Genomic DNA, 7,241 nt, shown 5'->3' on the forward strand with positions numbered 1-7,241 from the left:
TTGATGTCATTTCGATTTTTTTCAAATTACAGTACAGGAGCTGGATTAATGTACATGTATGCAGGTACATCTGCAGTTGTAATTTAAATACAAAGACACTTAGTAGAAACCGTTCAAATTTGTTTCTGCTTTGTTACTAGCCCAGCCTGCCTTATTTAGGTCTCGCCTTGACAGCACATGCCTTCTCTCTTTGAGACCTTTTCTTTACTTTCAGTGGACTTCAAGACTGCCCATTACTTACCACTGGTTGACTTCATTGTCACTCTCATTTCCTTGCGTCTTATTGGTGAGCTGCTGTAGGCTTCCTTCCTGTTAGTGTGTTTGTCCTTCCACTGGAGAGTGGAGCAATTACTTCTGTCCTTCCACAGCTCAATTTCTGTAGGCACTACTATTTTCTTTGTGTTAAAGCACTGTACTAGAGAGCATCTTTTTCAGCTGTTTCCCTCGTGTACTTCTTCTCCCTCCATGTTCCTTTCTGACTGTGTTGGCCTGCCCCCAACTGCTCTCCTTCCTTCTGTTTTCTGTATTGCTTTGCCCTCACTCACCCTCCCGTTGGCCATGTTGCATTGTTCCCATCCTCCAACCAATTATCTGTGTTGGCCAACTACCAACCTCCCTCCTGTTGTCCGTGTTGGCTTGACCCCATTGTCCCTCCTGTTGTCTGTGTTGGCTTGCCACCACCCTTCCCTCCAATTGTCCATGTTGGCTGCCCTCACCCAGTTTCCCCCTGTTGTCTGGGGTGGGTTGCTCCCACCCTCCCTCCTATTGTTCGTATTGACTTGCCTCCATTGTCCCTCCCTTTGTTTGTGTTGGCTGGCCTGCCACCCGCCCTCCTGTTGTCCATGTTGGCTTACAGCCATCGTCCCTCCCTTTGTTTGTGTTGACTGGCCTACCACACTCTCTCTCCCATTGTCCAGGCTGGCTTGCCCCCCACACTCCACCTCCAGTGCTGGCAGCATCAGGGCACCATTTCTTTTTACCTTTCAGCCATGTTGCAGAACTTGACAAAGCCAATACCTCACATATGGCAGCAACATTAGTGATGTTAGCAGAGTACTCAACAGACACTAACATTGCCCAACATATCACTAGATATCTGAACATTACTTTCCATAAACGAAAAACCTTGGGAGGACTTATCTGCCCTAGTTATCCAGGCACCAAACTACAGGGTGACTGGCTAACACCACACATGCAAGGTTTCCACAAATGTGGACACCGCATCAGGTGCAGTGTTGCTAAAGAAACAAGATCATTTCAATATAATGACAGTCTACTTACCATATCAAACACAACATACATCGCACAACACGTTTTCTAGTTTATATGCTGATTTGTAAATGCAACAGGATTTATGTTGGTAGCACAGTGAGATTGGTAAAGAAAGAGTAATGGAACAATTCAGAGTAATCCCCAAATACCCCTTTGCACTTCATACACTCACTTGTACACAACAAGACCAACATCGGACCTTTCAGTTTTATGGTCTAGAAATGGTGCAACAAATCGAGAGCGGGGGCAACAGAGAGTTACACTTGAGACATCAAGAGGCTATTTGGATTTTGCGTCTCAATGCTGTAGAAAAGGGGCTGAACATTGATCGGGAATTGCACTACTGCCTAGGTGATTAAACTACTGATGACATTTACTGTCTTTTATACTGTCAAAGATTGCATGACACTATATTGTATGGATGTAAGAAATAATGATGTTTAGTGGATAATGTGACAGTAAGATGCTTGATATCTACTTATGACAGTCATTGTGACATACTTCTCTTTCTTCTGCATGTTGGAGAGCATACAGAAAACACTTCTTCTGTAACTTTGGTGTTCACTTAAAACACAGATGCGGCACATCAATAAACAAACGCACTGTAGTATGGCAAGTTCCCACTTTTTGTAATGCACCGAGGATTTTTTCAGACTCGCCACTATATTATCCCAGTTTACGTGATAAGCTGCTTTGCTAATGTATGGACCTCACTCTGCATTCAAATATGGCCGCCTTACCCACGTGCCAAGTTATGATGATAAGTTATGTCTGTCATTTAACAAATGATGAAGAGTCACTTCTGTCATTTAACATATGCTGTGTGGATACTAGATTAAAGCTGAACTTTTCGCGGTCGACTGGGAAAATTTGACTTCGTGGCAAGAGATTTGTTTTGCAAACACGACTTATTGACACTATATTTAATTAGGCGCCCGAACAGAATGCCTCAATGCATTATGGACAAAATTAGAATACTGTCCCATAGGTATTTGCTTTAGATATGCGATAGACATGGGATAGATATACGTAGGGGCTGTTGCATCGACCGATACTTATGATTCAATTCAAGCACTAAATAAGCTTGGGCATGCAGACATAGACACCACTCATATATAGCCGCACCCGTGCTTCTGTTAGAGTAGGGAGGCTCTACCACAGCTAATTCGTATTCAGTTGTACGGCCTATATATATCTTTACCAAAATGGCGCTCATGCTGAACGCTGAGGCATGCAAAAGATTACACAGGAGTACCCTCCCTCAGGTAGGCTTAACAAATATGGATGCACGTGAATTGCTATTGACACAGTGATGAATGGGACAGTGTCATATATGTATTAGGTACAGGCCCGCAGAATATACTATGAATGAGACAAGACCAGCTAACAACGAGCGGTCTTCATTAAACCTGACACTCGTACTGGCATGTATACATGTGGCATGGGCACGCATTAAGGTCTCATAACACTTGTGCTTCTCTGAGGGGCATGTGATACGGGCTTGAGTCTGACAAAATGAGTGAAATGTGTGACAAGAGACATGGGCTGGCATAGTAGCGTAAAAATTTGTACAGGGACACCCTATGTAAAGTACGCATGCCATACCAGGATGCACCAATAACAAGTTATTGTTCTAATTATGAGGTTTGAATGGGAGATAAATTATGTGTACGTGAAATTGGGTTTGTAGCACACAAGCTACAGGAATACACGTCTCACAAACAAGCAGGCCCTAATTAACCCGGCACTCAACCTGATATAAGTTACAGACACAAACAAATTGCGGTGATGATAAGACGTTCGAAGTCATAAGTAAATTTGACGGATTACGTACTAGACTATCTGGATTAAATATGGTGTATGTATAAAAGGTATGTTTGGAGACAGATAGTAAATATAGAAATAGACACATGGGTACAGATGTTTTTCGTCTAAATATCTTATATATATTACCTACTGGCGGTCGCCAGTAGGTAGTTATAGTTATGACCAAGTTTCCATAGGAAGAGCATTTTTTGTTTTGCTTATAACTTTGGCGTTGTTTGATGAATCTTCATGAAATATTCCAAACTAATTCTTTGTCCACATCAGCTCCTATGTTAAAAGTTTGGGGGTGATTCGTCAAGGGGGGGCCGAGAAAAAAGGGGGGTCCCAAAACGTGTTTTCTCCATGTTAATTTCCATAGGAAACTTTAGACAAGGCTACAGGTCGAACGGGTGAACGGAATTACCCCCAAATTTGGCAGGGAGAAGGGTCTTGGTCTAGAAAGCACGCTTTTGTTTATTTGGTGTAAATCCGTTCAGTAGTTTTTGAGAAAAATCGAAATTTACAGATATCGATATTTGGGAATTCTGCCATCTGATTGGCGTTACGAGCACGAGCTTGCTGCTTATTGGCTGCGAGCGGTTGCAACTAGGATGTGTTGGACGCCATTTTGTGATTCTGTCGAAGCGGGTAAGGGGAAAAAAGGGCGAAAAAATTAGGAAAGAGGATGGGTAGGAGCACTGTAACCTCTGTGGGGTGTTAAGGGTGTGCTATAGAGGGGGTGCGAAGCAAACTACTCATACCTACCGGTCTGAAAGTGCTGGGTATGGAAATTAAGTGAGGTATTGCGTAGTCTGATGCTGCTAAGGTGAGCTGCTGCAGGAGTCGGGGATGAAAGCGTGAGCCTAAACTGTGTGTCTTATGGTGTGAAGTCATGTGCCCTGGCCGCTGCAGCACACCTGTGGAAGTAGTGTCCGCATGTGTTTATACCTACTAGGATGAACTACTGACCCTTACCGGTCTGAAAGTGCTGGGGTACGGAAAATATGTGAGGTATTGTCTATAGTCTTATGCTGCTAAGCCGAGCTGCTGCCGGACTCGGAAATGAAACGTGAGTCCAAACTGTGTGTCCTATGCTGTGAAGTCATGTGCTCTGGCTGCTGTGCCACATCTGTGCAAGTAGTGTCAGCATGTACTTATACCTACTCGGAGGAACTTTTGTTTTGAATATTGTAAGTTGTGTATGGTGATTAGGGGGTGTTATACAGTGAGTGCGAAGGTAAATTCGCACGTATCAAATCAATTTGGTATTTGGAAAGTGCAAACTACTCACTCGTACGGGTCTGATGGAGCGGGGGTGTAAGCAGAGCTGCTGCCAGACTCTGGGATAAAGGCGCTGAACTACTGACCTCTACCAGTCTGAAAGTGCGGAGTACGGAAATTAAGTGAGGTATTGCCTAGAGTGTTATGGTGCTAAATTGAGCTGCTGCTTGACTCGAGGATGAAATTGTGAGCCCAAACTGTGTGTCCTATGCTGTGAAGTCATGTGCTCTGGGCGCTGTGCCACACCTGTCCAAGTAGTGTCAGTAATATTTTATACATAGTAGGAGGAAGTTTTATTTGGAACACGGTAACTTGTATATGGTGCTTAGGTGTTAGGTGATGTTACACAGGGAGTGCGAAGGTAAATCAATACGGCATTTGTAAAGCGCAAACTACTCACTCCTATGGGTCTGAAGGCCCTGGAGGCCGGCGTGGAAATTATGTGAGCTATTAAGTGAGCTATTGCTCAGAGTCACATGGTGCTGAGCTGAGCTGCTACCGGAGCAGGGGATTAAACTGTGAGCCCTGTGCTCTGAACTCATGTTTCTGGCCGCTGCGGCACACCTGTCCAAGTAGTGTCAGCATGTGTGCATACGTACTAGGAGGAACTTTTGTTTTAAACAGTGTGACATCTGTAGGGTGAATGGGGGGTGCTACAGAGGGAGTGTGAAGTTCAATTCTGCCGTTTTCAATCAATGCGGTATTTGTAAAGTGCAAACTACTCACTTGTACGGGTCTGCAGGCGCTGGGGGCCGGCGTGGAAATTAAGTGAGCTATTGCTCTGAGTCACATGGTGCTATCCTGATATGTCGCTAGAGTCGGTGATCAAAGCGAGAGCTCTGTGCTCCAAAGTCAGATGGTGTGGCTGCTGCGCCACATCTGTGTGGAGAATACATTTTGGCGAGGGTGCGGGAGTTGCCGTTACCTGGCCCTAAAATAGCAGGCCTAAGTTGTCAGTTATAAGGCGGCTCTAAAAAGAGCCCTTGTGTTTATTAGTTGGAGCTACATATAAGTGCAGATGCACAGCTTCAGGTTATTCAGAAAAACTCAATTTCCCTGATCTGTGAAGTGTACTCCATCACTTCTGTAGATATCAGCCATATCAAAACGTATGTTGTTGTTGTAGACCAACCCCATTCTATGGTCTCTGAGGTATGCAGATACAGCTTTGTTGACATTCTTCCTAGATTTTTTTATCTGAGGACAAAATTGGTTTGACCATTTCCACTTCTGTCTTTGGCATATATTGGAATATACAAAGACAGTTTGAGGCAAAAGCAACATCAATTGTCAAAAGGTGTCCTTCATTAGGATTTCCAAACCTACCCCAGTCAATGTGCCTTGGTCGTTTCCACCACAATGCACAATCATGAGGTCAGGGTGTTGGAGATGCAAACAGGTTTTAACCAAAGGCAACAATTGGTGCCACTTCAATCCTCTCTATGCAAACCATTTAATGTCCACATTTTGTAAACCTAGGTCTAAGTCAATACGTCTCTGTTCTGTATACCTCTTGCACCAGAAAACATAGCTATGTCCTACGATCCACACTAGCATTTTGAAGGTATGGCTGGAAGGTATGGAAAGATGTCTGTAGCTCAAGAAGTTCCTTAGTAGAGTAAAAGTTATGTTTAAAGATGGGGGAAAATCATTTTTCCCCACAGAAAACGATAATTGATTGGAAGATAAGAAGCATAGGGTACTAAAAACTAGGGTGCATATTAGTTGTGTGAAAAAGCATGTTTGTTATTGGTTAATAAAGAGCAGTCTAAACATGGAGTCCATACGATAGGATGAAATGTGCTCAGCTCAACCAGACGTGCTACTTGCATTTGGAAGGAACATTTGCAACCTAAAACAATGGTGAACTTTTAACCCGCAGGTGCTGTTAAATGTTCGAGAATATGCTGAAAAAAAAACCGTTAAAAAAATCATGAACTTTTAACCTGCAGGTGTCGTAGAATGTTCCAGAAAGTGTGGTGATAAAATAGGTTGAACTTCTGACCTGTTTGTGGTGCGGAATATTAAGTAGCTTTTCATATGAAATATTAAAAAATAACCAATGGAGATAAGTTTTGGAATGTCAATGAAGGAATGAAGTATTCTGATTTGTTCTTTACATGTATTTATATGTGGAGCGACAGAAAAATTGTGCCATTACTGGTTCCATTCTTGATGAAAGCGGTGCATTACATGTACTGTGTGACAAAGAAATAATTGCATGCTTGTGTGACATTTGAAATCTGCATAACAACTACAAAGGTGAGGTAGAAATGAACAAGGTGTGTTATGTGTTCTGTAGTAGTGATTAAGTATTTGAGGTGATATTTTTAAGTTTGAAAGTATTTTTTATTTAAAAATAATATACTGTTAGTAAAGTGTGGTGTTTCATATTGGTTATAAAATATGCATAAAGTTTGACCTGTTGATAAATAAGTACTTTATATATGTTTAGGAATTTTTCACAAAGAAGAAATGTAGTTTGTCATCTTTAAAGGACTGTATGGTTTTGAAAATGAGGTATAGCGTTAATTTGGGTTTGCTAATGTATTCAGGCGAGATAAACAAAATGTCCCACGTTTGCAAATTATACTTTTTGTGGAAGTAGTGGGGAAGGGGGGGTAGGAGATGTATGTGTTATTAAGTTAAAAGCGATAAAACCAAACCCAGAACTGTTATGTGGACAGGTTGTGGTCTCATTGACAGTGAGAGGTAGATTTGAATATAGGTCTAGGTAGGTTGTTGCACTGTGAGGACGTCTACAGTGTTTGGAGATCACATGGAGAAGAGATGAAGATAGTAAAAGTGATACGTTCCTTTTATATGTACGCATAGTTTGAATCATTTGATCATAGGTTGAGATATAATATGGACATGGTTTC

This window comes from Triturus cristatus, chromosome 11 (genome assembly GCF_964204655.1).
Source record: "Triturus cristatus chromosome 11, aTriCri1.1, whole genome shotgun sequence".
Lineage (NCBI taxonomy): Eukaryota > Metazoa > Chordata > Amphibia > Caudata > Salamandridae > Triturus > Triturus cristatus.